The sequence below is a fragment of the Eumetopias jubatus genome, unplaced genomic scaffold, assembly GCF_037043125.1.
Source record: "Eumetopias jubatus isolate StellerSeaLion01/CBP00866 unplaced genomic scaffold, mEumJub1_p1.0 scaffold_12, whole genome shotgun sequence".
Lineage (NCBI taxonomy): Eukaryota > Metazoa > Chordata > Mammalia > Carnivora > Otariidae > Eumetopias > Eumetopias jubatus.
This window is the reverse complement of record NW_028274818.1, coordinates 31,828,089-31,851,643: the sequence shown is the minus strand read 5'-3', so window position 1 is coordinate 31,851,643 and position 23,555 is coordinate 31,828,089. Positions and strand designations below refer to the sequence as shown.

The 23,555-nt window shown below is 39.5% G+C and overlaps 1 protein-coding gene across 3 annotated transcripts in view; it reads left to right on the top strand.

Moving 5' to 3' along the window:
* The first annotated feature begins 14,268 nt into the window (after positions 1-14,268).
* The window catches only part of NEK7 (NIMA related kinase 7), a 164,480-nt gene continuing 155,193 nt past the window's right edge, over positions 14,269-23,555 (top strand). For all 3 annotated transcript variants that reach the window (XM_028120168.2, XM_028120166.2, XM_028120167.2), the window contains exon 1: positions 14,269-14,558. The gene's annotated coding sequence lies outside the window, so the exon portion shown is untranslated. The remainder of the gene's footprint in view (positions 14,559-23,555) is intronic.

Below are 23,555 nucleotides of genomic sequence, written 5' to 3'. Positions count from 1 at the left end.
CCAAATTAATGAGCTGTATTACCACCTGCCTCAGGGGAGAGTGTGTGATCAATTCTCGCAGTTCTCGCAATGCTGTCACGATGATGAATGGCTGAAAGGTAGGTTTTGGAGAAAGAAGCCTCGTTTAGTTAAAAAGGAAAAAAGAGCATAACCTCTTTCAATAAGAGCACAATTAGTATTAGCACCCTTAACCATTTCGACCAATATAACCCTCAAAAATATGAGAAGAAAAACTTTACCAACTTAACTCTTTCTACTTGTTTACTGTCCTTCCCAATGAGTGATTCAGAGAGACAGCCTAGGTTTTAAACTAGCTGTCAACTGTAGAATTTATAGGGACGGAGAAAGTAGTTACTAAGCAGAGTGGTCCTGTGGACTCTAGTGAATTCTCAGCAGAAACATATTAACATAAAACCCTTGGGAATTACAGTTTTTGACTCCAGATTTTACTAAACTCACATTAAGGACCAATATTTAGTTAGAGATATGAGAAAGCATTTATCTTCTTTTGGGAATCTCAGTGCTTCATAACCATCTTAATGTCACCTTAACATTTTTAAGAACTTCAATTACATTTTCGTTGTTTACAAAATACAAACTCTTTGAATTTAATGATTTTTATTGAGATAGATGTAAGGACTCCACAGACAAAGAGCTCTAGCAATGTTTTTCTAAGTGTATCTCATTTTCATGGGAACATACCACCAAAACTGATAGGATTTATATGAACATTTTTTAGTATAATGTGCTGCCGAAGTGAGCACCGGATTTATATGAACTTGCACATGTTGTGCAAATAGAAAATCAGAGAAAGCTATGAAATTAAAAAGAGCCATCAGAACGTACTATAAAATTTAACTAGACATAGGTAAAAGGCCAGCTAAGCTCAAATTTAATAACTACCCTTCACTATAAATTGGGCATACCTCAAAAAACGCTACACTTGTTAAATGAGTTGAGAAAATCACATACCACTGGAATTTGCAGAGCACTGTTTGTCTCGTGGAGTTTTTTTTTTTTTTAAGATTTTATTTATTTATTTGACAGAGAGAGACACAGCAAAAGAGGGAACACAAGCAGGGGGAGTGGGAGAGGGAGAAGCAGGCTTCCCGCGGAGCAGGAGGCTCGATGTGGGGCTTGATCCCAGGACCCCGGGACCACGACCTGAGCCGAAGGCAGACGCTTAACAGACTGAGCCACCCAGGCACCCCATGGAGTTTTAAAACAAAAGTAAACTTAGAATCATTTTTATTTCTCTTCCAAAATTCTATCCAGCCTTATTATCGATGGAGAATATTGAAGATTTTTATAATTATTAAAAAACCATGATCCATTTTGTTTCCTTAAAAACCTGAATCTCCTCTGTTTTTTGGAACCTATCTTCTATGATAGACTAAAACATGGATGATTAATAGCGTAAGATTTAAAATATACTCTTGTTATTGTCTAAGATGCCATGTTCGTTTGCTAGGGCTCTCATAACAGAGTACCACAGACTAGGTGGATTAAACCACAGAAATTTATTTTCTCACAGTTCTGGAGGCTGGAAATTCAAGATCAAGATGTCGGCCAGGGTTGGTTTCCTGTGAGGTCTCTCTCCCTGACTTATAGATGATTGCCCTCTTGCTTCCTCTTTACATGGTCGTTTCTCTGTGTGCCCACATTCCTTGTGTCTCCTTTGTGTGTACAAATATCCCCTTCTTGTAAGGACACTAGTTAGACTAGATTAAGGCCCACCCTCACATCTTCATTTTAATTTAATCACCTCTCGAAAGGCCCTATCTCCAAATACAGTTCCATTCAGAAGTACTCGGGGTCAGAATTTCAACATGCGAATTGTGGGAGTGTCGCAATTCAGCCCATCACAAATGCCAAGCCAGCTCAGTATTTCAGAATATAAGTAACAGTTTTGCAAATAGCCTTCTCAATGTCCACCCCCACCCCGACCCAATACACCTACCACTGCTACCCACGCATGTCACTCAATTGAAGAGAGTACCAGTCGACCTTAGGAAGTTGTATAGGGTAAAATGATTATAAACATTCTAAATGATTAGCAGTTAGAATTGCCTATGTAAATGACTATGTTTAATTTATCTTCAAATTGACAAAATAGATAATCCATCAGTTCGTGGTTAGTGAAGGAGGAACCATGTTTCCACCTGATGGACGAATGGGGAAAGAACAAAGAAACCTGGGAATGGTGAAATAACATATTTGGGACACACATGGGGAGCAAAAGAGACCTGTGATAAAGACTGCTTATTATTTCCCCCCCTTAGTTATTGGCGGCCTCAGTAGGTGACGGTCTTCCGTTCAATGTAGTGAGTGTTTTCAACAAAGACTTATGTAAAATGAGGTTGTTTTCTTTCCTCTAAGCCAGAGAAGGATGGCTATTTTTATTGGTGGAAATCCTTTGGCAGAAGAGCAAATTTTGTAGTCAGGTTCAGTGTTCAACTTGAATAACTATTGTAAATTTTGCTTATTCCTGTTCTTTTGTAATTATATTTACATATTTCTCCTCCTCCCCCTTCTTCTTCTCCTTCTTCTGCCATTTTCTTTTTCTTTTTTTTTTTTTAAGATTTTATTTATTTATTTGCCAGAGAAAGAGGGAAAGAGAGAGCATGAGCAGGGGGAGGGGCAGAGGGAGAAGTAGGCTCGCCGCTGAGCAGAGAGCAGGCTGCAGGGCTCGATCCTAGGATTTCCAGATCATGACCTGAGCTGAAGGCAGATGCTTAACTGACTAAGCCACCCCTCTTTTGCCATTTTCTTGGTAATTCAATAATTCAAAGTCTAGTTAGGGAATAGTGGAAGAAATAGGAGAGAATGTTTTAAAAATTTAAGTTTTTTTCACAATGCTTTACTCTAAGTCCAAATCTGTCTCACTAAAAGAAATCATAATAAATTTGGGAATCATGCAGAACTTTAAAATAGTTGAGGGCCTGAATTTTTTCAGTGCCCCTTGGCATGCACTGGCAATGGCATAGTAGTTCTGGCTATGAGGTAAAATATAAAATAATTATTTAGATAAACACCTAGACATTTTCTAGTACTACATTTTTATCACTTTACTCTGGCATTTGGGGTCTCCTTATTTAAAATACTAGTAGTATTATTTGTTTTAAAAAAAGAAAAAGAAAAAAATAACTAGTAGAACTTTTCCAAGAGTGTTTATCCTGTGGGATCAGATTGTTCTAAAGTTAAAATTCTCCTTCCTTGCTGCCCAGCACATCCGGTACAATCTCTTTTAAAGGTGAAGTGACTAATCTTTCACCCTTGAAGGGTAATGATCATGTTAGTGAATGCTGAGTCTGCCTTCCAGTTCCTTAGCCACAAATGTCACCTTGCTACTTTGTCTAAAGCTATTGCTCTGACAGCTTCAAATTGTCAAGTACATGGCACGTGAAGTTTTCTTGAATTATTGATAAATCTGCATAATTTGGGGAAGGTGGAATGGTAACATGGTAGAATTAATAGTTGCTCTAATTCTTTCTTCAGGGATATGGTATTTTTACATATGTTGCACAGAAGAATAATCTTATAACTAAATAGTTCATTTTGTAGAAAGTATATTTGTGTAGGAAGATAAAAAGGATACTTAGAAGGGAAGTCTTGTATCATTCATCAGTACATGCCCCTGGATACTTTGTACTTTATGGTGAGTTTTCAATAAATACTGATTGAATAAATAGATGAGTTGAGATGGAAACAAAGTAAATGCAGGTATATTAAAATTCAGACCATCAAGAGCACTAATTCTCAGCTCTAATGCTGCAATTCACTGGTATGTTGCAATCAGATATACCATAAGCAGAGATTTCCAAACTTTCTCAGTTCATGTAGCAGTAATTTTTTTTTCTGAAGCCCTTGGCAAAGCAAACAGACAAACAAACAAAACCTAGCAGTTTAGTTCACCAAGTAGTTAAATCTAAACAACTTAGAACTCATGCCCTAACAACTTAGTAGCCATTTGAAAAAGAATACATAACAATTTGAAAGAACAAATGCTATTTTGATTTCATTCTTGAACATTCACTTGCTTATTAATAAGATGTGCTTGTGTGTTGGGCAGTGCATAGCTTCTTAAACCTCAGTATCAGATTGGACACCCTCTCATCATTTTTGGTTCTATAGTGATTTTCTCGTGCTACTTGCTTTTTAACCTCAGCAGACTCCCAAAACTTAGTTGCACAAAGATATGCTGTCATGAAAAGGAATGTAGCTTTATTTGATGTCCAAACAGTGAACTACCTGGAGTTAGTAGTTCATAAGATGTCTGACAAATGTCTCCAAAATTGCTGTGATTCCCTTGAATATTTAAAATATCCCCAAATATTCCTATATGAGTTCACTGTGATGAGAATACTGTTTGAGCAAATAATGTGTTACCAACAATAGTTAGAATACTGAGGATATCAAGCATTTTCTTAAAAATTAGAGTGTATCCAAAGTTATCTTTATGACACCACCACTCACTCATGGAGTTCTCTTCTGTAGTAGAGGGAAGCAGTGAAGATAACAGCTAGGATGTGGGGACTGTACATAGTCAACAACCTATTTAACCTATGGCCCTGCACCTGACAATGACTGTTAAGGATGTGTCATTAATACATTTGGTAATTAAGACTTAAGGCAATGTTTTTGATTACAGGCAAAATTTATTTCAATACCTAGTTATAATATCATTCTCTACCCCTAACCCCCAAGAGCACATTCACACAGGCAAATGCTATCCCCAGAAGGAAAAAAAATGCTGGTTTATACCAGGGGTTTGGAACTTTTCTGTGAATTAGAATCACCAGGGAGCTTATTAAAAATGCAGATTTCTAGAATCCCTAGGCCTACTCTCTGAGATTCTGCAGTCCTGCGGTAGGACAATGATATTTTTAAAAAGCTCTCCACATGATTTTAATGCAGACCACATTTCGAGAAACTCTGGTAGAGGGTACTATTCGTGTAGCACAATGAAACAAATAATGAGACTCTCAATTTTTTCATATGTGTCTTTTTAATGTGCCATTTGAGTATGTGCGTGTGTGTACATGGAAGGTTGATACGCATCCTGCCAATACCTAAAGATGATACTACTAATCTAATACCGGTCTCACAAATACTTAGCATGATAGTGGTAGAGTTTATGGTGGTTCACGATCATATTGTTGTGAGTTCTTTATATCCCTCAGAGTACTTAACTTTATATTCCTTAACCCTTTATATCCTCCGAGGGTACTTCATATGGAGCTTTAGCCATAGTAGGAACTCAATAAATATCAGTTACTCATGGTTCTTAACCCAGGCTGAACATTAAGATCACTTAGAGAGCTTCTTAAAATATGAATTATCAACGACTTCTCAAACTAACTGAAGCCGAATTTGTGCAGGTGAGGTTTGGCAGAGCCAAGGTTGAGACCACTGAGTTGTATCTTTCCTTGGACATCTATGATTACCAAATGCATGCATTTCACATCCATCTGATTGGGCTTATGAGTATGTGTGTGTATGTGTGTGTGTGTGTGTAAGTGTGTGTGCATATGTGTGTGCACACACGTTTTTATGGGACTCTTTTCCAAGATAATACAATCACAAAATATATAAAGGAATACTTTTTTCTTTTTCCTCACCTTTTCCAGGCACTTATTATTCTTTCTCAGTTCCTTTATTGGAAATATGGAGAACATAACCAGTCTCACCACTCTCTACTTGCTATTACCTGAAAGAGTTTTCTTAATGCTTAAGAGTTTCCTTGGCAACTCTTTCATTCTTGCATACTCTCTCCTGCAATTAAGCTACTCAGCCACTTGGTGGTGATAAGTGCTTTATTCATAACGGCCAGTGACCAGGTGAATCATGAACACTACATCAAAAACTAATGCTGTATGGTGATTAACATAACATAATAATAATAATAAAAATGATTTTCCCATTATTTTCAGATTTCTAAAATTATTAAAACAATGAAAATAGCAAATTTTGAATTGTAAAGTAAATAGTTCTAAATAGAACTTGCAAAGAAATATGAAAGATTTGATTCAGTGACTTCCTCACTTATCCTTGCATATAATTTACTTATAATTTGTATTTTATACTCAGATTTCAATAAAAATATTCTGCTTTTTTTAAGACAGAGATTTACTGCTTACATCATTGTATCCTAGTTCCTTGATTCTAAGAGAGGCATTCCAACTCACAGAGGTTAAATATTAAAAAAAAAAAAAGGTGACAAACAATGAAAATGGTGTATTTGCGGAAGCCACTAGAGTTTTAATGCATGGAAGACATTTAATAAATAAGTCTGGGGAAGGAAAGAAGAAAGGCAGGAAGGAAGCATGCAGGGAAGAAGATTGTAGAGGGAAGGGGGGAGAAGGGAGAGAGGAAGAAAAGCAAGAAAACGGGTGGCATAGAATAGTTACGTATCCTTCATAAAGCGTTGGCTTAATTCCGAGGCTTTCTTGGTAGAAAAATTTTCCAATTTTCCTTTTCACAGATGGAAACTTTATTATATCAATAGTAATCCATTTCTCAGTTAATAAAAATGAAGCCACTGAGCTGACATCTTTGTAATGCAGGCCTGTAAGCTCCTGCGTGCTTTTCTTCCATGTAGAAGGGAGGGAAAACAGATGTGGCTGCCTTTGGACCTTAGTGCCGGTGCTCCGCCTTGCTGGCCCCTTTATATCCTTTAGCTGCCATTTAAATGTCACTTCCTCAGGGAGGCATTCCTGGACTATCCAATCTAAAGGGCATCCCCTCTTGTTATTCCCTCACAGAGCATCTTATCCTTTGTTCTCTTCAGAGTGTCTAATCATCCCCACAAGGTGCTCATTAAGGTGTAACTTCTTTCCAAAAGCATATATACTTGAGCAAAGATAAAAACACATTTAGGAACCCAGGGAATAGAAGCCTACATACTAATCACAAGATTCAGATTGAAAAAGAAACACAGAGATATGCACTAACGCTTAGTACTCTTAAAACGGCGAAACTGAAAATGTATGATTAATCTATGATAGTAAGTGGGCATTACCGAGGGCAGTAAGAGTGAAATAAGGACAAACTTTGACTTGCTTCCACGTTTTCCTGGAACTGGACTGCTAATTAGCTACTATGTAAGCTTATTATGATTCATGTCAACTAATAGGTAAGCATATGTGATTCTAGCCCATCTTCTTGTGTCTGTGCAGGCTATATTTAAACCAGCCAGAGAGATGAGCTAAATTCCATTTTAAAATTTTATTAGAGAATGGTATTTGAGAATCTATTTCTGCAAGGTTAGGAATTCCTTCTTACAGTTAATTCTATGCTGTATCTTTTGTAAGTTTTTCATGTTTCACTTTAGGACGCTTTAGTACTGTGTCCTTACTAGAGAAGGAGAAGAGTGAGTCTATTAAAACAGGAGTTTCATTCTCCCTTTGCCATCTTGAGATGTGATAACAGGAAAACCTGCATGTGTTTTGTTATATTTCATTTCTTACCTCAGACCCACCATCTTTTCCTTTGCATCACATCACACTCTATCATCCCAGGTAGAACCCAGAGGTGGAATACTGATGAAATTCTATCCCAAAGCTGTACTGGTCCCAGAACCTGTTCATGAGCTGCTGCCTCATCATAGGTGTGAAAATCTTTTAATATCGCAGCTGGTTATCTCCGTATGGTGATGGAGTATTGGTTTTGATTTTTGTATAGTTTATGTACAAATAACTTTAAAGAATCGTGAAATAGGGAGATACACAGAATATCCATAGGATATTCAATTTAATTCCATCCAAGGAATTAAAATATTAGATTCTGAAATGATAAAAGTAGATTCTAGCTTTTAGGGGCTAAACAATCAGGAGCAAAGATTCAGATGATATTGATTGTTCTGACTTAATATAATCTCTTTACATATTTAGATTTTAGAACAGTACAATAGCCTAAAATATCACTAGCTAGGTATTAGAAATAAAGGCTTGGTTATGTAATGACTACAGCAATGTATTTAAAAAATTATGTAGGAAATTGAAACTAAATCTCGACATAAGTCATTTTTATGTTTTTTTCCCCAGTCATCTCTAATTTACATTATGCTATTTCTACAAACTTCCTCTTGTAGAGAGTAAAATATGCTTGCCTACTTAAGAGTTATAGGATGTAGACCTGATAAAGTATTAATTTTATTTAATTTAGAAATAAGGAATACTTTTATTATGCATTTGTCTTCAGAAAAAAGGTGATAATTTTTATCTTTCAATTTGAGCAAGGAAAGAACAAAGAAAAACAACAGAATTTTATTTTTTTATTTTTTTTTAAAGATTTTATTTATTTATTTGAGACAGAGACAATGAGAGATAGAGAGCATGAGAGGGAGGAGGGTCAGAGGGAGAAGCAGACTCCCTGCCGAGCAGGGAGCCCGATGCGGGACTCGATCCCGGGACTCCAGGATCATGACCTGAGCCGAAGGCAGTCGCTTAACCAACGGAGCCACCCAGGCGCCCAACAACAGAATTTTAAATAGTTGCATACTTTGGTTGCCCAAACTATACATTGTGTGTGTGTGTGTGTGTGTGTGTGTGTATTTATATACTTTAAAATTATTTTAAAAAGTTATTTACATATATAAAACCTTTAAATAAATTTGAAATGTATATACAACTTTAAAATAAGCTTTTGAAATAACTTCAAAAATAATTAACTTATATTCAAAAATAATCATATATTTATATATAAATAACTTAAAAATAATTTAAAAGTTCAGATTACATGAACCTATTCGCTATATAACAATAAATGACACTGATGAGAGGCACCTGGGTGGCTCAGTTGGTTAAGCGTCTGACTCTTGATTTCACCTCAGGTCATGATCTCGGGGTTGTGAGATTGAGCCCCGAGTCAGGGGTTCTGTGCTCAGCATGGAGTCTGCTTGGGATTCTCTCTCCCTGTCCCTCTGCCTCTCACCGCTGCCTGCTCTCTCCCTCTTTCTCTCAAATAAATAAATAATTAAATGACACTGATGAGCAAATGTACCAATATTGTCCAGTTAGGACTGTTTGCAGTTTCCATGGGTGACAGTCCACTGTTAGTCCTCTCCCACAGTTTCAAAGAATGGATTAGCCCATAAATCCATAGGTAAATATTGGCTTGCCTTCTTTAGTACCTGAATGTTTTATGAATTTAAAGTTTTTTGCCCTGACTTTGAGAATAGGCACTTCATCAATTTTTAAGCACATCTCTGATTTTTGCCCCCAAATTCTCAAGCTTTGGAAATGATCCTGTTTTATTCTGCAAAGTAATGTTCTAGGTACTCCTTCCTCTACATAATGCTAACTTTTAGTTGGAAAAGTTGATATGACAGAGTGATTAAAGAAATAAAATATCTCCATAATTTGAATTTCACCCAACAGTGAATTCAGTAGCAGAATTATGGAGGATATCGAGGCTGCTTATGATTAACTAGGCTTATTGTCATAAAGACAGTAAGAGCTGGCTTTGAGTATATCTTTGAGTTTGATGTGGCAAGATTCCAAATCTGGTTTTACTCACATCCTGTATTTTCAAATAGATTGAACATTAACAGTGCAATTGAACTGCTTAAGACATAATTACTGAAGTATTTTAAAGTACACTTAGGACATTAAATAGAACAGTTGGAAAAAAAAGATGAAGAGATGTATGTTTTAAGCAAGAAAGGCTGAATATGAGCAAAGAGGGTTAGAAAGGTGAACACAGTAGTGACTGCAACTTTTCACTTCTTGTGTTGACATTGTTAGGATGTGCTTTTGGACCTATAGCCTGAGAGTACTCTCTTAATTTAACCATGCGGGAATACTAAAAGTAAACAGAAATACTTATTATTTGCCGTTTTTTTTTTCCTATTTAGTAAATAGAAAATTGTTCCAGTTGTTCCAACCTGAATGGATTTGGTGCATCCCAAGATTAAGTGAACAGCACAAAAGAGGACTTGATGAGTCAGAAGATGTAGAGGGAGGCAGAAATTAGGTAGACCTCTTTGAGACCTATCCATTCAGTTTTGTGAAATCCCAGGGCATTTGTAACATCCCCTTCTCAGGTAGATGCATGCGCACAAAATATTCCAGAGAAACCTGTACTTTTAAACATTATCTTTAGAATTTGATTACTGTATCACCACAATTCTCTATGAACATAGAGAATAAAGAGGAGCTCGTGAACGCTCTGTGAAAATGCTACCATTGTTGAGGAGACTGTGTCCTGTGAAATGGACTCACTGTTTGGCTCCACATCAAGGGTAGAGTGTACAAGTGTGAAAAGGGAAGTGATTTTTGAATATATTTCCTTCATTGCTTTGACTTTTGGCCCATTGCATATTGGCCTTTTGGCTTTTATAGTAAAGAGACAAAATGCATAAATTTAACTGGATTCTGTTAAACAAAGGAAATTGTAATATAAACATGAACTACCAGTGGGACTGTTTCTTCCCTATTTTGCAAGCAGTATAAACTACCACATTTCCCTCCATTTTAAGAGTATATATTTAAAAAATATGTATATAGTGTATTGAAAATGTTTCCCCCATTTTGTAACTACTACAAAAATAGCCAGGAAAAAGCCACCATCAGTATGCCACAATTTTAAACTATGAACCCTCAAATTCAAACCCTATGAATTCTCAAAATACCATAACTAGATGCTAGGGACAGCAGAATTGTCTTTCTGTGAATTTGAGTTCTAGGGATTTGGTGTGAAAATAAAATGAAGGCTAATTTTATTGTTTTCATAGGAAGCTCATCTATGCGATCCACTAAAAATTAAATGCAAGGGAATGTCAGAGTGAAAAAGTAGCTTTCTAATATTTTTCATGAGTGTTTTCAAAGAAAGATAAAGATTTATTTTCTGACACTGTACGGCGACCACAGCCAGGACTAGAGAAAAGTGATCTCCTTTGGGTTGTCTGCAGTCTGCACTTTGACTTCCTCCTCTTGGCCCACTTCAGTCCAGACATTTCAACAGCTTGACTAAGCCTCATCACCATTTAGTTGCCAAGTTCAGTGACTGCCAATATCACTAGTAGCTTTTTAAGTACACCTGTTGCCAGCACTATGTTTGTGAGTCAAGAAGACTAGACATTTCTGGTCTAGCCCAGTGGCTAGGATCTTCTTCAAAGGAAAATTATTTTTAATATTACTTCACCATCTTTCATCGGGAAAATACTTTTTTTTTTTTTTCCTAGCAAGCTTCTCTCCTTACAGAGAAGTTGCATTTACAATGAACATGGTATATAACATCTGGTCTGGTTTAGCCTATGGATAAAAATGGTTTTGGTAATCAATTCTATGTTTAATTTTTATTTTAAATTGTGTGGGGCCAGTGAAGCTGTATGAATAATAAAATAGGAAGCCTTGGTGTAAGCTGATGGGCTTTAAGTGACATAATCAAATATCATTTACAGCAAAGTTAACCTGCTGGTTAATGGTATGTATTGTGTGGTAATTAGGTATAAACACAGCTCCTAGAAAAGACTGTAATTAATGCATTTCATGGAGCCAGACAGCATTTTTGGAGCAAGTTTGGCGGGAGATGAATAGAAAAGCAGTTAAAGCTGGGCTCTGCTCTAATGATCCCCAGGGCCAGAGGAGCCTCTTTGGCCACATCTCAGTTTTTCCATTAGCATTTGCTCCAGGCCAAGGGCCAGTGGCTGGGGCAACCCTCCCTTATGTCCACACAGGGCAATAAAAAGTCACATGAGAAAGTGCAGTGTATTCAGTTCTGACGGTCTTACCAACTTTTAAAACACTTTACTACTATATAGCTGTAGCTCTGTTGTCCTTTAAGGTGAAAGAAGAGGACACATACAGATGATTTCAATCCTTTGGGCACCATAGAGCCACTAATGGGATATTTCCTAGACAAAGGCTTTGTGGCTACTAGGCTTCGGGAGCTCATTTTGATTTATCTGCCTATCAGTGTTCATAAGGTATGTAAGTTTTCCTCACACCAATGAAATATCTGGTCTATAGATGAATCTGAAATTTCTTTAAACTGGGATGTTTTATTATCTATCAATCTATCTACATTTTTTAAAAAGGTGGTGCAAAAGATAGTAAAATATAAACAAAACCCCCCAAAACCTTTAATCATACTTCTTGTACCATTTCAGGTTGAAATGTCTTCACTCTGGGAATATCTGGTTCTTTCTCCTGCAAGGTGGGCTTGTGTATGACTCAGGTGACACTTTTCTTATTTGATGGATGGATTTTAATTTGTTGTGATGTGACAGAATGATCTAGTTCCAATACCAACTTCATTGGCTTCATCTTTGCCTCCTTTCTTACCCCACATCCAACCCACTGGCAAATCTTAGAAATATATCTGCATTCTGACCATTCTTATTACCTCCACTATATGCACAATGTTCTAGGTTATCAATATCTTTCACCTGACTATTAGAATAGTCTCCTCTTCATGAAGGGGGGGAATCAGAGGGGGAGATGAACCATGAGAGACGATGGACTCTGAGAAACAAACTGAGGGTTCTAGAGGGGAGGGGGTTGGGGGGGATGGGTTAGCCTGGTGATGGGTATTAAAGAGGGCATGTTCTGCATGGAGCACTGGGTGTTATGCACAAACAATGAATCATGGAACACTACATCAAATGTTAATGATGTAATGTATGGTGATTAACATAACAATAAAAATTTTAAAGAATAGTCTCCTATTCTAGTTGTTCTTAACTTGCAGTCTATTCTCCACAGTGCTGCTATTGTATCCTAAACCAAGTCTGATTTGGTCACTCCTCCAAGGACTCTCCATTTAATCCAGAATAACTTCTAAAACTTAACAAGGTTCTACATTCGTCCCCTTCCTGTACCCCATCCCCTCTTCTGATCACATCTGCTAGTGCACTCCCTTTGTTTGCTGGATTTTAGCTACACTTCTCTCTTGGCTATTCCTCACACATGCCAAGCCCACTTCCACTCAGGGTCTTTGCATTGCTGTTCCTTTTGTGTTGAATGCTTTACTTCTAGACAGACACATGGCTCATTTTCTCACTTCCTTCAGGTCTCTGCTCAAATGTCAGAGAGGCCTTCCCAGATAAATACATTTCAAACAGCATGCTCCCTGTCCTGTCTCCTTACCCTGCTTTATTTTTGTATGAATCACCATCTGACATAGTATCTATTTACTGGCTTATGATGATGATTATTGCCTTTCTACTACAATGTAAGCTCCATGATAGCAAGGACTTTGTATCTTGGTAACAGTTGTACCTTCATTCCTTAGAGCTGTAAGTAGTACATTTATTACTACTTCTTGAGCCAACAGAATCAACATCTCCTCTTGAGATCTTTTTTTTTCTTGCTAAAAATAAACCTTCTAAATCTTAATTCCATAGTTTTAACTTCTGAAGTCTTTGAGCTATAATCTACACATTCTTGGCTTGAATCCCTTTGGTAGGTAAGTCAAACAAGTGAAAGACCTAGGGGCAGTAACAACTACTTAATGAGTACTTATAAGCTAGGTTCTTGTATTTAAGCACCTTGCTTATCTCATTTAATTCTAACCTTAGTCCTAGAGATGAGTATTATTACCATTCTTGTTTTACAGACAAAGAGACTAATACTCGGGAGAGGTGAAATAACTTGCTGCCGGGCCAGAGTTAATAATCACTGAACTAAGATTAGAATGAAGGCGTGTTTGACTCCATACTGCCTCCTAGCAGTGATCTCCAGTAATACGTGTCCAGTTACTCAAGCAGCAGTCTTTTGCAGTTCCTGTCCTAGGGGTCTGGGGTATCCACCCCCCACTTCCCAACGATTCCCAATACCAAACCAAGTCGTTCACTTTTCAGAAATGTCCTAAAAGCCATTTTATCTACGTTAGGACTCTTACTTTAATGTAAGGTGTGCTTAGAGCAGAGGTAGTTCAAACCACCTAGTAAGAGAGGATGGGATCAAAAAGCTGTGATCCAGAAGAAAGGGGACGTCACCAGTTGAGCTTACAGCTTGAAAGTGGGGGCATTCAAATGCAAGTGAGGAAAAGACAAGTTCTCAAAAAGCAGCCCACCCCAGCCTAGAGGAAAGTTGGCCCAAAGGAGGGGAATGCGGCTCAGGGGGCAGATCGACGCACTCCACGCCGCGCTGGATCTAACAACAGGGAGCCGCACGCCTGAGGGATCCCCCAGAGCGGCTTCGGCCGCATCGGGGAGGTGACGGGGCTCCGTGCACTCGCACAGCGCCGTGCGGGACCCGCGGCGCGGGGCTCCGGGAGCGGGGAGGGGCCGACGCCCGCCCCGCCCCTCTCCTCGGGGATGCCGGGATGTTTACACTCCTGACAGCGGCGGCCGCGGTAGGAGGAGCGGGAGTCGCGGGAGGATGGGCCGCTGTTAGGCTCGCACTCGGGACGCGCCTCGCCGTGCGCAGGGTGGGGGCCCGCGCCTGCAGCGTCCGCGGGGGCTGCGCGGCGGGAGGTGGCGATCGGCTCTCGGCCTCGCAGCCACAGCCCCCGGCCCAGCGGGCCTTTCCGCGGCGCCGCCTGGCCGAGCCGCCCGCCCGCCCGCCCCGGGTCCCTCGCGGGCAGGAGAACGGAAAACTCCCAACTTCCTGGTGAGTGGCTGCGGGGGTCTCGGGCTCCCGGGCGGGGCTGCCTGCGGGAGCCGGGCGGAGAAGGGGAGGCCGGGAGGGCGCGGGGCGGCCTCCGGGATCCCCGCGCCGGGGAAAGTGGGGCGGGGCGCGCCGCGCTGGAGCTGGGTGGGGGTTTCGGTCCGGTTCGTTGGCAGTGGCGGGAGCGGGCGGCAGGAATTTGGTGCCTGGTAAGGGCTTTGGCGGCCCGAGGCCGCCGTGGGCGCCGCGGTAACTAAGAAACTCCGCGGCCACCGCGGCGGCGGCAACAGGTCTTGGTTTCAGGACCCGAGGAACTTAGCCGAAGTCCCGCCTCCCACCCCCCGGCTGCTGCTCATTGGCGGTGTCGGTTATTTATCACTCGCGGATTGGTTAGGCCCAGCTGTCAGGATTCGGCAGCAGCCAGACTTCACAGGAGTGAAGTTCACTGGAGAGAGTGGGTGGTGGGAGCCGTGAAGCTAAGGGAGAAGCTGAAGTGACTTGAGAAGTACAGGGAGGATGGCCGACCTGTTGGAGAATGGGCTCTCGTGGTACCCTGTCAGGATTAGCAAATGTGAGAGAGATTGAAAGGCAATAGAGATGGTGATGGTGGCAATGGAAAATAAATACACCGAGAATTGAGGCCAAAGTCGAAGAGGACCGCAAAAAAGAAAAATGAGAACACCACATTGCCCTAGGATAGTGTCAGGAAGCAACACAACCCAGAGGAAGCTGCAGTGAGATCTAAAGAACTCTTGTTGCCTCTTTCCTGTGTACTGCAGGCCTCGGGAGATGATGTGTCAAACACAAAAATCGTGTTCTCTCATAGCTGTAGTCCTTATCAGGGGTAAATACTAAAAATATACTTATTTTACAGTAGGTTATCTCCCATCCTTGAGCAGTTCTGGTGACGGAACTGAAAGTCTGAAAGCATTACAAAAACGAAATGGTTTTCCTCCTCTGACTACTGATCATAAGGATGCTGTTGAAAAATCGAATGCGCATAGTTTGTAGAGCCTTGTGTATCTATCATAACTAGCACCATTGTTTCTAAATCTTCCTCCAAAGAGTTTGTAGTTTGAAGAAGTATGCACACTCCCTGTAGACAGCAGCAGTGTGTCTTGTCAGGTTGCTTTACAGGATAAAGTACAGAATGCGTGCGTGGTAAATCTGTATAGGAGCTTGAGCTGTTGCGGGTGTGGTCGAAGAATGGCATAGTATTAGGGGCAACCGGACAAAACACTGAAAACGGTGGATGATTCAACAAGAGATTCGACTAACCCTGTAATACTTTGTGGCAACTCTTATTGAATGGACACCGAGTATTTTTGGCTTCAATACTTGGCGAAGGCCAGTGCACCTAAAACAGTTAACAAAACTTAAGCAATTATATCATTTCCAGAGGAAGGAATCTTCTGCTACCCTCGGGAGATCCAGTCCACAGCTTGCTTCACTCCTCACACCGCAGCATCTTTCTGTTTGGTCCTAGACTGGAGCTTGCTGGGGTGGGGAAGAGATGTTGGAGCTTTGAAAAATTGCCGCGTGGAGGAGTCAAACGGTCAGAAACTATATGGGGACGTTGAGAGGAAGGCCCGCAAAATAAAAAGGAGGAGAAGGAACCCCTAGTGGAGGCTGGCTGCTTTTTCTGGGGTGGGGATTCTCCGGACCCTCGGCGAGGTGCGGGCCTGAGATTTTGCTCTCAGCCGGGAGGCCCCGCCCTCTGCAGCACTGACGGCCTCCGCAGCCAATGAGCGGCGAGGGCACCGCGGTTCCCTGCTCGGGAGGGCGGGTACTTCCTACTTCGGCCCGGGGCTTGGAGGAGGGAGAGAAAGTTTCTCCTCGAAGGATGGCTGGTGGAGGACTCCAGTGTGAGGAATGAGAAATACGTAAAAATAAAGGGGAGGAGGTTCCAGTTTCTTCTGACTCCTCATGCACGTCTCGTTTCATAATTGAGCTACATCTTGAACTCATCACTGTATTTGAAGCTTTATAGTTGATAAGAAACGAAGGTGGTCAGCAAACTAAATGTCCAGGTGGATGGAGTTTTACCCTGACATTTTCTGTAAACGAAAACCAAGGAATCTCAGAAACTAAATTGTTAAGTTTTTCCACAATACTTGGGAGTCTTGCCACCGTTAAAAATCTTTATCAATTTAAAAAGTAAAGAGCGTAACTTGAGTGTAGATTTATTCTATACTTGAAACTACTATTTAGGTTTATTTATGAAGATCGTACCTGTAAGCACCCTCCATTCCTTTTCCCAGTTAGACATTTTCCTGTCTGGACAATTTCAAGAGCTCTTTTCCAGCCCAATAAAACAGTACTTACTCCAAGGAGGAAAGCACGTCTGGTATGATGGCATCATACTGGTGGGGGAGGGGAGATTTAAGGCCAGTATAATAACATACCCAAATAATAAAAATCAAAATTGTCGTTTTAAATGATCGAAAGCGCAGTTTTAATTTGTGTAAGTAAGTATTTAACCTCATACTTCCCTCCCCTTCACCTTCCTTCCAGTAGACAGTTTGGGGCTCTGATTTATCGCCATAATTTAAGTATTCTTTTCTTCTCATCTGTTATGCCTTTACTGAAATGTAGATTTCTTTTTTTTCACTTAAAGATGTGGTCTGAGATATCATTAGAGACTTTTACTGAGTTTCTGGAACCAAACTGTCTCATGTTTTAAAATGTATCTCTGTAGTGTTACCAACGGAGCCACCATTCAGCGTATTTGGGCAGGAGAGAATAGTGATAACGTACATGCAACTTTGGAAAAGAAGTTGCTAAATTAGATAATAAGTTGCAAAATTCCTTTCAGGTTTTGTTTCCTTTGATTTTTTTTTTTAAATAGGCTTTGGTATTTAAAAAATTTGCAGTGTAGCTGCAGTTACACAAAGCTGCACTCTGTCCACATTCCTGGTTTCCTTCAGTTAAAATATTTGTCCCTTCAGATAGTTAGTACAGTATGCATAAAACATGGTAGGATACTTAGTATAATACTTGAGGGTGTCTTGGAAATGACATATGTGATTATTGTTTGCTCTGAATTGCTTTATCAACAATTACTTTATTGACAGTTACATAAATATATAGCTAGATGTTTTAAGAAGTGTTTCTTCATCCTTTTGATTATTTCAATTTAATTCCTCCTCCCCTCATTTTTATAGGGAATATAGGTGAGTGACATTTGGTTATATAATCGTAATGAAATGGTTTTACGTGCAGGATATAATGGCAGTTGAGAATTTTTAAATATATGTAAAACTGTAGAATGATTCATTCTTAGAGTTATAAAACTTCTAAATTGCTGATTCCTCTTTTGGTGACTAATAGCTTGATTATCTCTGTATGATATGTTATATATCTATATAAAATATTTTTTTCATTCTGATGAAAACACTGAAAGAATGTATTTCATGGTTTTTAGTGAACAGTGGGAATGAGAAGGACAGATGATCATGAAGCATTTCTTAATTTTCTTGTGCAAGCAAACTTTTCTTAACCTTTGTCAAAATAATTGCTCTGCTATACTGTTTATATAATGTGCTTACAATGAGTTGTTTTGTAATAGCTATCCAAGGTGTTAATCAAAATAGTGTATAAATGAATGGAACTTACTTAATTGGTCTGTAAAAGTTTGGAAATAAATGTTTTCTGTTACTTAATGGAAGTAGACCTTTTGGTAAATCTTGTCACTGGTCTTTTGTTGATAATCAGTGTAAGTAAGTAGTTGAAGGTAACTTTTTCATTCCAGGCTGCTTTTGTATAGAACAGGGGTTTGTAAACTTTCTCTGTAAAGGGCCAGATAGTAAGTATTTCTGGCTTTGTGAGCCATATAGTCTCTATCATTGTAGTCATGGCCAATACCCGAACAGGTGGTCATGGCTGTGTTCCAATAAAGCTTTATTTATACAAATAGGTTGGAGGTCCACCCCAGCTCTAGAAGATAATACCAGAGATCTAAATATGATTCTGGGCCATTGATGCTTGACTTGATGTGGATTTTCCACAGCAGTATTTTATAGCCTTTTTTGTTTCTTGAACTCACAACCTGAGATCAAGACCCAAACTGAGATCAAGACCTGAGCTGAGATCAAGAGTTGGAGGCTTAACCAACTGAGCAACCCCGGTGTCCCTGGCCTTTTTTGGTTTTAGACATTTGTGACAATCTCTTGATCTTTCCCAGTCCCCTAAGAATAATGCCACTTATTCATACCCCAGTTTTGTGTTTCATCTCAGAGACTTCATAAGTATATGAACCTCTTTTAGATTTATCTACCTTTTCAAGGTTTTCTACCATTCTTTGCTCCTTGGGGGTCCCACACCCATCCTGTGACGTTGAATGAATGTGTACCTGTCTAGCTTCTTCCTCACTAAACCAAGATGAAATCTGATGTCATATATTTAATCTTTGCTTGATTGACAAATAACATTAATATAAATGTATTTTGGTGTGTTTCTTTAACTCATAGTTTTAATTTTAAACCTATTGGAATGACTGCCTTTTGTTACTTTTAGAAGTTTCTGTCATGAGCAAGAGGGTGGGCAGACTTTTTAAAGAAAAAGAAGACTTTTCCCCCCAGTTTAAAAAAAAAATACTGGAAAGGGCTTGTGTTTGTGGGAGGGCCTGCAGTCAGGGTGTGTGTAGCCTGGGGATGTGTGGGTTACCTCCTTCCTTTGTTTGAAGAATTGGCTGTAGGCTTACCTGGGTGCAGCTACTGAGGAACCTGAGAATGGAATGGAAAATGCAGCAGTTTTGACATCACTCAGTAGAGTTTCCTAGCCCTGGCCAGGAGTGGGTTCTGGGTGTGCCAGAATATTTGTCTCTCAGCGTGGTCAGGTAGCGCTTGGGGCATTCACAGCTACCAGGCTAGTTGCCACCAGCTACAACGAGCCTCTTTATCAGACCCTGTGCACAAATACCATTTTCTGTGTTTATCATGAAAAAGACTAAGCCCAGGTTTGTCTCCTTGGTTGTGTTGCTTGATTTGTTGGGACTATAGTTTTCTCAACTCAGGTAAGATTGCTTTGAGGAATAAATGAAAACATCTTTGTAAAAATACCACAGTAGGCTCTAAGTGTTAGTTTCATTTCACCTATTACTGTTTATAGGACGTTCAGCGGTAGGAAACGCATCTGCTGTTCTCAGGTTTTCTGATGACAGGCCCTGTTGCCCATTCTGCCGGGGCCCAGCTTTGTCTGATCAGGCTCCTACCTAGCTCTATGCCATTTCTACCTTCTCTGCTTGAATTCTTCTTTCTCTTTGCCCTGTGATTTCCATATTCGTAATTTAGTGGTTCCCATTGTTTGAGTTCGTGTTTTTATGTTTTTTGGAATATGGGGAGAAGGCATTAATCCTTGGTTCCTCAGACAGGAAAAACACAAGAGGCTTGGGGGGTTTATATTTTGAACAGTAAAAAATGGGAGTTGTAAAAAGATCCTTAAATACTAAGTAAAAATGGCAAAACTAAAAATATTATTTCTAATAGTCTTACAGTTTTGCTTTTTTTTAATCATTAGAATATTTTCCTCATATTCTCATATTTACCTGGCAGATTAATGTAATTTTTGTTGTGGTTGTAACCATAACAAAGCCACATATCCTCTATTACATTATGATTGGGAAAATTGAATAGATTTGTTTAGAAAAGTTATTGTACTCCTAAAAGGTAAGGAATTGTAAATCTTCCATTGCTTTTTATATATAACTGGTAGACCATATAGTAAAATAATGTGATATGTTTGCATACTGTCATAAAGACTCCCAGAACTGGACAGTAGGTAATTTTTAAAAAATTTTTCTTTTTTAGATTTTATTTATTTGAGAGAGAGAGACAGAGATAGAGAGAGAGCACAAGTGGGGAGGAAAGGGAGAAGCAGGCTCCCCCCAGAGCGGGGAGCCCGACGTGGGACTTGATCCCGGGACCCTGGGATCATGACCTGAGCCGAAGGCAGATGCTTAACTGACTGAGCCACCCAGGCCCAGTAGGTAATTTTTTTAAGGCAGATGGCATGACCTTATCCAAACAATTTATTTCCAGGCATGGTTTGTTATTTAACAAATACAAGTAAGTTGAAAGATAGACAGGAAGAATGCTTATTGATGGATTGAATTTATGGGAAAAAACTGATGTTTTATTCTCAGTTTCTTATTAACTTTTGTTTTCTTTATAGTCTTTGGTGTTAGAACACATTAAGGATAGTATAGTGGCAGGGAATGTATTCAGTAAAAACTGGCATTTTTTAACATCTTCAACGTATATCTAAAGTAAAGTTTTAATACAGTTTCTACATTTGATATTTTCATTGTTGAATGGAATGTTGTTTTCAACTTCGCTTTATCATTTTATGACCTTGAGTGTTTAAAATACTAGCTGTTGATAAAGAGTTGTATTTTATTAAGCAGTTCTCCTATCCTGTAATCATTCTTTGTTTTTATAAAGGAATTTATTACACTGTATTTAACAGTATTTGAGGGTTGTGGGGCACGGGGTGGGGGTGGAGTTCCATCTTCTGCAGAGTTTCCCAATACCAGGCCACCGAGGCAGTTGCTGCCTCATCCATGATCATAAAGCTGCCAGTGTGAGAGTACACAGTCGCTGTCCTGATGAAGTCACGGCCACAATAAGGAAGATGCTGCCATTTTGGTGTCCCCAGAACCATACTCTGACTGTCGTGGTTCAGGAAATGGATGCTCTGGGCACTGGCTCTTAACCCCTCTATTAGTTTCCTAGGGCTGCCCCAACAAATTACCACACACTGAGTGGCTTAATACAACATAATTTTATTCTTTCGTAGTTCCAAAGGCCAGAAATTAGAAATCAAGATATCCACATGGCCATGCTGTCTTTGAAGGCTCTGGGGAGAATGTATTCCATGCTTTCTCTGCTGGTGTTGGTGGCATTCCTTGATGTTCCTTGGCTTTAGACATATATCACTTCAGTCTCTGCCTCTGTCACATGGCAGTCTTCCTGTGTGTCTCTGTATGCATCTCTCCTCTTTCAAGGACAGCACTCTTACACTTAAAGTTTAATAAGCTAAATCTGTGCTTTTTCTTTCAGATTCTTTAGCATACAGATTATAGATTTCTGATCTTTCTGTTCTGAACAGAATTTTAGGATTGTGCAGAAATTATATTTAAGAGATAAAGGCGCCCAGGTATCCTGTACATATGTAATCTGCTGTTAGTATTTTTTTTTTTTAAAGATTTGACTTATTTGGGGCACCTGGGTGGCTTGGTTGTTAAGTGTCTACCTTTGGCTCAGGTCATGAGCCCATGGTCTTGGGATCGAGCCCCGCATTGGGCTCCCTGCTCAGTGGGAGGCCTGCTTCTCCCTCTCCCACTCCCCCTGCTTGTGTTCCCTCTCTTGCTATCTCTCTCTCTGTCAAGTAAATAAATAAAATCTTTTTTTATTAGTATAAAAAGAGAGCGCTCGTGTGCACATAAATGGGGGAGGGGCAGAGGGAGAAGGAGAGAATCTTAAGCAGACTCCCTGCTGAGTGTGGAGCCTGTTGCAGCGGATGCAGGCCTGATACGGGGTTCGATGTGGGGCTCTGTCTCACAACCCTGAGATCATGACTTGATCCAAAATCAAGAGTCAGCCTCTCAACCAATTGAACCACCCAGGCACCCCTGTAGTTAGTATTCTATTGCTACCACAAAACAGCTGTTCCAAACTCAAGTTTTCCATTCACTATTATCATCTTGTAGTTTCCCTTAGGAAACCTAAGTGTATGATTCACTAAATCAGTTATTTTCAGAACTGGAAGGAAACTTATAAATTATCTAAACTGACCTTTTCATTTATTATGAGAGTAATAAAAATAAACTTATTCTTATAATAAGAATAAACTAAAACCCAAGGATGTAAACTTCCTAATACACACTCTGCTAGATTCCATAACAGTCAATATTGCCTTGTGTTACCTTTGTAATGTTTTTGATGGTCGGCACAGTGATTTTTTTCTTCTCTTTTTCACTTCTCCTGAATTAGCAGAATCTTGCTGTGTTCATGGTACATGCTCAATAAAGACTTGCTGATGGAGTGATGACAGTGTACCTCTGTTCCCATATCAGGGCCTTGATTTAAGTCAGCAAATATTTGAGTACCTGATTGTGCAGGGGTGAAGTATTTCTTTTGCCTCTAAAATGATGAACAGTAGGGTGGATTGCTATTTCCTCACTATTTAAGAGGATCCAAGTGGGACAAGAAATTACCATTATGGAGGCCAGTCCCAGGAAGGAGCACTTAGTTAGAGGCAGTTCATAAGACAGTAAAGGCTAGAAAGTTCATGATTGGTTGTATGGTCAATATTTTATAAATACATATTTCATTATGTTAGACACCTTGACTCATAAGAGCCAGGCTTCATGTTGTTTGTCATTTTGGTATATTGAAAATAACTTGTGTGCCCCCATTGCTTCATGTATATATGCCTGAAATGTTCGGCAATGCCACTGACCAGTTTCTCCCTCTAATACCTTCTCTTCTTGCTGTGAGTCAAAGATCATGATTGGCTCTGTTTCCTTTACTTCTGTAGCCATGCCCCTCTCTTAGAAGTTGGTTCTCAATTTGTTTATTATATACGTTCCCTGTTTCAGTGAAAATTCTGCTTTACAAAGCAGAATGATTGGAGATTAATCACATGAATCCTAAAGGATTTATTTCATGATTCCTTGAAATAGTTACATCTATTTGTACATTGAAGATGATTTACAAAATTTGTATAGCTGTTCAAGAATATATGGGTAGCTTTTTTGCTACCACCAAGATAGGTTGTATTTTCAAAGCATTTGTCCTATTACTGTGTTTCTCAAACTGTGGTCCTCAGAATGTCTGTGTCAGAGATTCTGATGTGGTAAGTATGAGCATTGACATTTAAAAACAAGTACCCTAGGGTGCCTGGGTGGATAGTCAGTAGAGCATGTAACTCTTGCTTTCAGGGTTGTAAGTTTGAGCCCCATGTTGGGTGTAGAGATTGCTTAAAAATTAAATCTTTAAA